The sequence below is a fragment of the Salmo salar genome, chromosome ssa14 (genome assembly GCF_905237065.1).
Source record: "Salmo salar chromosome ssa14, Ssal_v3.1, whole genome shotgun sequence".
Taxonomy (NCBI): Eukaryota; Metazoa; Chordata; class Actinopteri; order Salmoniformes; family Salmonidae; genus Salmo; species Salmo salar.
Window position 1 is genome coordinate 46,727,926 of NC_059455.1, and position 11,238 is coordinate 46,739,163.

Consider the following 11,238-nt stretch of genomic DNA (forward strand, 5'->3'; position numbering starts at 1 on the left):
TAACTCTGTCTTGTTTGTGTTAATATTACATAGCTTTTTTTCCAGAACGTTTATTTCTACTTGAGACCTAAATTACATCAACATTTTTCATCTTACATCTTGAGTATTTATTTTTATTATTTTATTTTTATTTAAAACTTGAAGTAGCCTAACAATAATGTTAGTGGGGTGGGAGTCCCTGCTGAGTAACTACATAGGTACACATGTTACAGAAGAGGCCTATTTTATCTCTTCAGGATATTTTTAGGCTATTGTATTGGTTGAGCCACCGTCTAACAAGAATCAAAGGGTTATAGTATTATTGAACAGAAAATGTGGTTCAAAATGGATTAATAATTTATAGAATGGATTACAGTCTTATAAATAAATCTTTGTGTATATTGTTTTTCATATGGAATGAACCTCAACCCAAATTTATAGCACTAAAGTCCATCCCTCCATTCTACTATAGACAGTATCCATGACTGCTCAACTCCATACAGCAGGGATCACCAACTACAGTCAGCCACGGGACGATTTTTTTCTTGAGCGGATGGGCGAGTTCAAACAGATATAACATTTGACTAAAACATAATAATTTCAAACCTTGCTTACATTTGCATACAATTACATTTCTCTCTGTTATACGTGGAAATACTTGGGAACAGATTTCCAAAATTAAAATCAGCTGATTTATTATGTACAAAAGAAAAATTATTTATTCTTTGCTCAGAAAACTTGGGGGGCCAAATAAAAACACCAATATGGTCGCCAGTTGGGGAACCCTGGCATACAGTATCCATGACTGCTCAACTCCATACAGTATCCATGACTGCTCAACTCTATACAGTATCCATGACTGCTCAACTCCATACAGTATCCATGACTGCTCAACTCCATACAGTATCCATGACTGCTCAACTCTATACAGTATCCATGACTTCTCAACTCCATACAGTATCCATGACTGCTCAACTCCATACAGTATCCATGACTGCTCAACTCCATACAGTATCCATAACTTCTGAACTCCATACAGTATCCATGACTTCTCAACTCCATACAGTATCCATGACTGCTCAACTCCATACAGTATCCATGACTGCTCAACTCCATACAGTATGCATGACTGCTCAACTCCATACAGTATCCATGACTTCTCAACTCCATACAGTATTCATGACTGCTCAACTCCATACAGTATCCATGACTTCTGAACTCCATACAGTATCCATGACTTCTCAACTCCATACAGTATTCATGACTGCTCAACTCCATACAGTATCAATGACTTCTCAACTCCATACAGTATCCATGACGTCTCAACTCCATATAGTATCCATGACGTCTCAACTCCATACAGTATCCATGCCTGCTCAACTCCATACAGTATCCATGACTGCTCAACTCCATACAGTATGCATGACTGCTCAACTCCATACAGTATCCATGACTTCTCAACTCCATACAGTATTCATGACTGCTCAACTCCATACAGTATCCATGACTGCTCAACTCCATACAGTATCCATGACTGCTCAACTCCATATAGTATCCATGACTTCTCAACTCCATACCATATCCATGACTGCTCAACTCCATACAGTATTCATGACTGCTCAACTCCATACAGTATTCATGACTGCTCAACTCCATACAGTATCCATGACTGCTCAACTCCATACAGTATCATGACTGCTCAACTCCATGCAGTATCCATGACTGCTCAACTCCATACAGTATGCATGACTTCTAAACTCCACTCTGCCATTATTTTACAGTAGAGATTAAGTGTGACATTTCTGTATCTCCCTCCTCCCCTCTCAGATGACACAGCCTGCTGCTGGATAAAGACCTGGGTTTAAATAGTATTAGAAATTGTTTAAATACTTTGTATTGCATTTCCTTAAGCTTGTCTGGGTTACCAGATGGGTGGGTTTTACACGATTGGAATTTTCAATTGGTTGCATTGCAACAGACAAGCTCAATGAAATACAGTTGAAGTATTTGAAATATTTGAAATACTATTTGAATCCAGGTCTGGCTGGCAACATGCCACTCTGAGAGGGTCTGGGCTGAGGACCTATTTTGACATCAGTCAGCACACTATGAAAGGCTCCAGCACCAAGGGATATGGGTTAGTCTGGGACTCTCTGTCCTGTCACTGAAACCTGTTCAGTAAAATGTTATCCGTCTAAGAGAGATTCAGTTGCTCACCAGTGGCGTAGCGGTCTAAGGCACTGCAAACTCAGTGCTAGAAGCGTCACTACAGACCCCGGTTTAGATCCCGGGCTGTATCACAACCGGGCTGTGATTGGGAGTCCCATAAGGCGGCACACAATTGGCACAGTGTCGTTAGGGGGGGTTTGGCCTGGGTAGGCCGTCATTGTAAAATAAGAATTTGTTCTTAACTGACTTGCCTGGTTAAATAAAAAAATAAGAGACAAACCTGAGTAGAAATACATATGTCAGACCTGAGTAGAAATACACATGTCAAACCAGAGTAGAATTACACATGTCAAACCTGAGTAGAAATACACATGTCAAACCAGAGTAGAATTACCCATGTCAAACCTGAGTAGAAATACACATGCCAAACCAGAGTAGAATTACACATGTCAAACCTGAGTAGAAATACACATGTCAAACCAGAGTAGAATTACACATGTCAAACCTGAGTAGAAATACACATGTCAAACCTGAGTAGAAATACACGTCAAACCTGAGTAGAATTACACATGACAAACCTGAGTAGAATTACACATGTCAAACCTGAGTAGAAATACATATGTCAAACCTGAGTAGAAATACACATGTCAAACCTGAGTAGAAATACACATGTCAAACCTGAGTAGAAATACCCGTCAAACCTGAGTAGAAATACACATGTCAAACCTGAGTAGAAATACACATGTCAAACCTGAGTAGAATTACACATGTCAAACCTGAGTAGAAATACACATGTCAAACCTGAGTAGAAATACACATGTCAAACCTGAGTAGAATTACACATGTCAAACCTGAGTAGAAATACATATGTCAAATACTTTCAAGTACTAGAGGTGCACTTGATTTATCTGCCACTGTCGATCCAAGGGTATACACAGTCGCAAAAAGTGCAATTAATGAAAGCGCCTAAAGTATTGGTACCTGACATAGGTCTGTTTAGGAGACAATAGATAACGTCCCGGTTTAGTGCTGTTGTCGTCATCTCATGTTACGTTGGTCGTGACGTGACTTTCATTCATCTGACGACTGTTATGTATCGAATCAACTAACTATGTTTAATTGTTAATCGTGTAACAATTAACTCGTTAGGATTTTGGCACCACAGAAGAAGTTGTTTAACGAGTTACCATCTCCCAAATTAAACTCTAGATCAGACCTGGGCAATTATTTTCCATGGAGGGCCACATTAGAATATATTTTTGCCATTGCGGTCTAGAATTATATTACAGGATTATACATCATGTGTATGACTGTGTTGACAGATATCTACTGTAAATCACGTCCAGATATGCTACTTATTTTACTTTTTTAACATGCACAGAAATAAACCACATCCATGTTCTCCTTTTGGTAGGTATTTTCATTATTAAACATGCAATGAACTACACATAGGGAAAAGTACACTGTGCATTCAGCACCACGGACAGAACTCTTATTAACAGATATAAACAAAAACACAAGAAAGAGAGAGAGCTCAACATTACATTTAAACTACTCAATCAGTGTGAGGAGTGAAGTCTCTGATGGGCATTGACTAGAGCAGTGAAGTCAGGTATAGTTTCTGACGTCGCTATGCGCAGGATTGCTGAGAGGTGAGAATCAGTAAGAGATGATCTGTGCCTTGACTTGTCATATGTCATCACTGAAAATGTCTGTTCACATACATAGGTTGACCCAAACAGTACAAACATCTTCTGAGCATGACTCCTAATCTTTGGAAAGTTTTTTCAGCGAGAGATGCATAGAACCTTGTCAGTGACATTGTTTTGAATAGTTCTCCAATCACTGCATCAGACTGAAGATCGATAAGCTCAAGTTGCAGGTCAGTGGGAGCGTTATCCACATTGAAGGTGAAAGGAGAGGAAACCAACAGCATGTCATTTTCCAACACTTTGAAATCCTCAAAACGACAACAAAACTCACCATTAAAAGCATGCAGCAGTGATGGATACTTCTTCCGCTGGTCATCTGATAGGGAACAGACTAGTAGTGTCGGAAGGTGGGTGAGATTGTTGGCTTCTACTTGGCGGGTCAGGAGGAGTAATTTTCCTTTGAAGGCTTTGACAAGGCTGTAAATCTGATGTGCAAAAAGGCCCTTCCCTTGTAGTTTGGAATTCAGTTCATTCATGAGGGCCATGATGTCCACGGTGAAGACAAAATCAGCCAACCATTCTTTATCTTGCAGTTGAGGGAAATCCGCATATTTTCCTTTTATTTGCAAAAACTCAGCGATCTCCGACTCCAGGTCCCACACCCTTTTAAACACCTTCCCCAAACTCAGCCATCTCACGTTTGTGTGGTAGGGGAGATCTGCATGACCCGACTCTGTCTCTTCCAACAGTGAGACAAACTGCCCGTGGTTTAAAGATTCTGCTCTTATGAAGTTTACCACTTTAGTGACTGTATCCACAACATGGCTCATTTCCAGAACACATTTCCAGAGCACCTCTTGATGAATAATGCAATGCAGGAAAATAATTTTGGGGTTCTGGGGTTATGCCTCGTAAGAATGTCAACAACTGTGCCGTGTCATGTGCATCACTGCTCTCATCCAGGGCCATGGAGAAATGGGTGAAATCCTTTACCTTGTCTTTCAACTGTTGTTCCATATTCTCTGCAATGTCCTCAACACGCCGTCACTGTTCGTCTTGACAGGGAAACATTTTCAAACAGCTCTTTCTTGTCGGGGCAAAGTATTGCTGCAGAATCAATGAAACATACTTTAATGAATTCTCTCTCAGCAAATGGCTTGCTATGTTTAGCAATTTTGTGGGACAGTACATAGCTAGCTCTCGCATTTCGCTGAATGAAGTTTTGTGAAAAGTCCTTGCTGCTTTTTTAACTGAGAAAGCAACTCTTTCGACGCACTTGCCCTCTGCTCAGAAGACGTATTCCTATATTTCTCTGCATGCTTCGTCTGGAAGTGTCGGGACAAGTTGTACTATTTCAAGACAGCGATGCTCTCTTTGCACACTAAGCACACAGCTTTCCATGATACCTCAATAAAGAAATATTTCGATGTCCACTCTTGCTGGAACACCCTACATTCATTGTCTACTTTCCTTTTCTTTTAAATCTCATTTTTGCACAATTTCTAGCTAGCTACTATTTGTAACTGTGACGTGTGTGTCAGCCTGTCAGTCACTCTCTGTCCTTGTGCAGTTGTTATTTATATGTGCCTTCCAAATAAATGTCCCACAAGAGGTGGGAGTTAAATCATTGCACAAAGGTGAGTATTCATTGGGCTTTTAATTTGAAAAACAAATACATTTTTCAAAACTTTACTATCACAAATTCTTTATGTGATCTGAACATGGTTCTGCGGGCCGTATTGAATCAGGTTGCGGGCCGCATACGGTCCCCAGGCCGGCCTTTGCCCTGCTCTAGAAGATATATCGGTCATTTATGAATCATTACCTCATATCAGTCTCATTAGTTAACCTGTTGGGGATAGGGGGCAGTATTTGCACGGCCGGATAAAAAATGTACCCGATTTAATCTGGTTACTACTCCTGCCCAGTAACTAGAATATGCATATAATTATTGGCTTTGGATAGAAAACACCCTAAAGTTTCTAAAACTGTTTGAATGGTGTCTGTGAGTATAACAGAACTCATATGGCAGGCAAAAACCTGAGAAGATTCCTTACAGGAAGTGGCCTGTCTGACCATTCCTTGAGCTTCTTGACTCTGTTTATTGAAGACTGAGGATCTTTGCTGTAACGTGACGCTTCCTACGGCTCCCATAGGCTCTCAGAAGGCGGGAAAAAGCTGAATGATGTAATTCCAGCCCCAGGCTGAAACACATTAGCGCTTTTGGCAAGTGCTCTATCAGAGGACAATGGGCTTAGGCGCATGCACGAGTCGACCCCATGTTTTTATTTTCTATCGTCTCTGAACCTAAACACAGATTCCCGGTCGGAATATAATCGCTTTTTTTACGAGAAAAATGGCATAAAAAAATTGATTTTAAACAGCGGTTGACATGCTTCGAAGTACGGTAATGGAATATTTAGAATTTTTTTGTCACGAAATGCGTCGTGCGCGTAACCCTTATTTACCCTTTCGGATAGTGTCTTGAACGCATGAACAAAATGCCGCTATTTGGATATAACTATGGATTATTTGGGACCAAACCAACATTTGTTATTGAAGTAGAAGTCCTGGGAGTGCATTCTGACGAAGAACAGCAAAGATAATAACATTTTTCTTATAGTAAATCTGACTTTGGTGAGGGCTAAACTTGCTGGGTGTCTAAATAGCTAGCCCTGTGATGCCGGGCTATCTACTCAGAATATTGCAAAATGTGCTTTCACCGAAAAGCTATTTTAAAATCGGACATATCGAGTGCATAGAGGAGTTCTGTATCTATAATTCTTAAAATAATTGTTATGCTTTTTGTGAACGTTTATCGTGAGTAATTTAGTAAATGTTTAGTAAATTCACCGGAAGTTTGCTAGTATGCTAGTTCTGAACGTCACATGCTAATGTAAAAAGCTGGTTTTTGATATAAATATGAACTTGATTGAACAAAACATGCATGTATTGTATAACATAATGTCCTAGGTGTGTCATCTGATGAAGATCATCAAAGGTTAGTGCTGCATTTAGCTGTGGTTTGGGTTTATGTGACATTATATGCTAGCTTGAAAAATGGGTGTCTGATTATTTCTGTCTGGGTACTCTTCTGACATAATCTAATGTTTTGCTTTCGTTGTAAAGCCTTTTTGAAATCGGACAGTGTGGTTAGATTAACGAGAGTCTTGTCTTTAAAATGGTGTAAATAGTCATATGTTTGAGAAATTGAAGTAATAGCATTTCTAAGGTATTTGAATAACGCGCCACAGGATTCCACTGGCTGTTACGTAGGTGGGATGATTTCGTCCCGCCGACCCTAGAGAGGTTAATGTATTAATCATTACCTCATATCAGTCTCATTAATTAATGTATTAATCATTACCTCACCAGTCTCATAATTCATTTATTAATCATTACCTCATATCAGTCTCATAATTCTGAATGTCGCATACTCCTTGTATCTGCACAAACCCCAGCTTTACTGATCATTCCGTATCACAAAAATTTATTTAATTGTTTATTTACTAACTATCTAAATGATAACACAAGATACACACACGGCATAGGTTATTGATTAGAAGCTTAATACGATGGAAACAGGTCCCTAGCGGACTATCGACAACATGACTGCTTGTTTATCAAAAGAGGGACGAACAGAGAGGAACAAAGGGAGAAAGAAACACAAACTTATACACTTGGAACTATGCTCACAGTAATCATAATACTTTTCCCCGAACAGCCACCGTTTGGGGTAAAGAAATAATGAATGTATTTACGTGTTTGAATGTCTTCCTTCGTCGTGTATCTCTATTGGACCCAGGCCTTTGTGAAAAGGGTTACGTTGGTCCTTCTCCCGAATTAAATGTAAGGCTCTGATTGTCCACAAGAGGTCACAATGTCCTTATTCTTAGTCGTTTGTGGCTTCAATGCATTGTCCTGTAGTCTTAAGCAGAACTAACAGGATGTTGTTCACTTTAACCCGTTCTGGAAGAGTGGTCCTCTGAAGACAGCTAATCAGCCGTGTTGATAATGCCCAGTGGGGTGACGAGAGCAGTATAGTCGATGATGATTTGAAGAGAGTAACAGGATGGTCCTACTTAATTTCACTTTCTTAGATACAGTACTTAGAACAGCTACTCAGCCGTAACATTGATTGTTAGAGAGACTACTTTGTCGTCTTCACCTCGTGTTGATTTTCAGGGTCGTAAACCAATGGAGACCTAAGCTGCAGCTTAACTCCTTCTGGTCTGGTATGTTAACTTATCTAGGGCCAGTGGGACGATTTCGTCCCAACTACGAAACAGCCAGTGGAATCCCGTGGCGCGTTATTCAAATACCTATTACTTCAATTTCTCAAACATATGACTATTTTACACCATTTTAAAGACAAGACTCTCGTTAATCTAACCACACTGTCCGATTTCAAAAAGGCTTTACAACGAAAGCAAAACATTAGATTGTCAGCAGAGTACCCAGCCAGAAATAATCAGACACCCATTTTTCAAGCTAGCATATAATGTCACATAAACCTAAACCACAGCTAAATGCAGCACTAACCTTTGATGATCTTCATCGGATGACAATCTTAGGACATTATGTTATACAATACATGCATGTTTTGTTCAATCAAGTTCATATTTATATCAAAAACCAGCTTTTTACATTAGCATGTGATGTTCAGAACTAGCATACCCCCGCAAACTTCCGGGGAATTTACTAACAATTTACTAAATTACTCACGATAAACGTTCACAAAAAGCATAACAATTATTTTAAGAATTATAGATACAGAACTCCTCTATGCACTCGCTATGTCCGATTTTAAAATAGCTTTTCGGTGAAAGCACATTTTGCAATGTTCTGAGTAGATAGCCCGGCATCACAGGGCTAGCTATTTAGACACCCACCAAGTTTAGCCCTCACCAAAGTCAGATTTACTATAAGAAAAATGTTATTACCTTTGCTGTTCTTCGTCAGAATGCACTCCCAGGACTTCTACTTCAATAACAAATGTTGGTTTGGTTCAAAATAATCCATAGTTATGTTCAAATATCCTCTGTTTTGTTCGTGCGTTCAAGACACTATCCGAAGTGTAAAGAAGGGTGATGCGCACGACGCATTTCGTGACAAAAAAATTCTAAATATTCCATTACCGTACTTCGAAGCATGTCAACCGCTGTTTAAAATCAATTTTTATGCCATTTTTCTCGTAAAAAAGCGATAATATTCAGACCGGGAAAGCGTGTTTACGTTCAAAGAGAGAGAAAATAAAAACATGGGATCCCCTCGTGCACGAGCCTCAGTCTGATGGTCCTCTGATCGGCCACTTACCAAAGGCGATAATGTTTTTCAGTCAGGGGCTGGAATTACATCATTCAGCTTTTTCCCGGGTTCTGAGAGCCTATGGGAGCCGTAGGAAGTGTCACGTTACAGCAAAGATCCTCAGTTTTCAATAAACAGAGCCAAGAAGCTCAAGGAATGGTCAGAGAGGGCACTTCCTGTACAGAATCTTCTCAGGTTTTTGCCTGCCATATGAGTTCTGTTATACTCACAGACACCATTCAAACAGTTTTAGAAACTTTAGGGTGTTTTCTATCCAAAGCCAATAATTATATGCATATTCTAGTTTCTGGGCAGTAGTAATAACCAGATTAAATCGGGTACGTTTTTTATCCGGCCGTGTAAATACTGCCCCCTAGCCCTAACAGGTTAATTCTCAACTCATCCTTTATACACTCTGTTACTTACTGGGGCAAATTATCATCAAAACTATGGTCTTGTTAGAAAACTAAAATCACATTCCTATCTTAACAAAAATATTACCATCCTCTTTTATATTTCCTACACAACTCTTCAAGTTACAATATTTTCATTATATAACATTTTTATACAGTTTTTAATGACATCACAAAATAGACATTAATTTCCCATATTCCATCTCTCATCATTCCCTACATCCAGATTTTAGAAATATTGTCCCAGTGTTCACTTTTGGACGTTACAGATTTTGGGCGGCAAAATGTCTCTGTAACAAAGAGATTCCAATCACCACTACAGAAGACCAAAAAAAAAGAGTCCTCTGCTGCATACAATTTACAACCGGGCATGAGGTGTCATAAAACCCCCACATCAATCCATCCTCCCCTCTGCGTGTGAGAGAGGTCATGTAACCTGATCTTGTGATCCTCACAGGAGAGTCATGACGCGTTTTTAGACTGACGACTCACTATGTGTTCATTTCTTATCATTTAAATTGAATTCAGTTTAACTCAAATTGAATTCAGTTGAATTCAATTGAATTTAAATTATTTCAGTCACTGAATTCATTTTTTTCTGTTCCGGTTGGGATTTGATAAGATTTGGAAACAACATAATAAAACTGTTAGGAATACAACTTTCCGTCCTCAAATGTATTTTTCTCATGTCCTCAAAGCATTAAACCTGTGTATTTCAAAGACATGATGAACTGTCTAATGGACTCTAGGTGCTCTATGAAGGTACTCAATGTCCCCCACATGAAAACATATTTCCGTAACTTTCCCACTGTCACCACAAGGGGGCCTTCTCTCACGGTCTAAAATCCCATGCATCACTGATGAGGGGGATGTAGCCTACTGTACATTTATAAATCAAAGTTGCTCACTTCTCTTTCAGGACAAATGTCTCAGCCATTCATCACTCAACACTAGGAAATGCAAGAGTGTCTCAAAGCTCTTCTAGAATCTACTTGTCCATGTCCTATCTCATTCACACTGATCTGACAGGACGGGACAGGTCAGAGCAACATGGATCACACTGACTATCCAGTCTCAATCACATCAGTGCAGCACAAGGTGATAGCGTGTAAGAGAGCATAGTTATCTAAAGTACGGAGACTTCAATGTCAGCAAGACAAAGGAGCTGCTAGTGAACTACAGGAAAAGGAGGGCCCGAGCACGACCCCATTCACATCAACCGGGCTGTAGTGGAGCGGGTCGAGAGCTTCAAGTTACTTGGTGTCCACATCATCAACAAACTATCATGGTCCAAACACACCAAGACAGTTGTGAAGAGGGCACAACAACACCTAAACTCCCCCAGGAGGCTGAAAAGATTTGACATGGGTCCCCAGATCCTTACAAAGTTATACCGCTGCACCATCAACAGCCTCCTGATTGGTTGCATCACCACCTGGTATGTCAAGTGCTCGGCATCTGACCGCAAGGTACTACAGAGGGTAGTGCGTACAGCACAGTATATCACTGGTGCCAAGCTTCCTGCCATCCAGGACCTCTATACTAGGCAGTGTCAGAGGAAGGACCTAAAAATAGGCTAAGACTCCAGCCACCCAAGTCATAGACTGTTCTCTCTGCTACGGTACAGCAAGCGGTACCGAAGCACCAAGTCTAGGACCAAAAGGCTCCTTAACAGCTTTTACCCCCAAGACATGAGACTGCTGAACAGTTAATCAAAT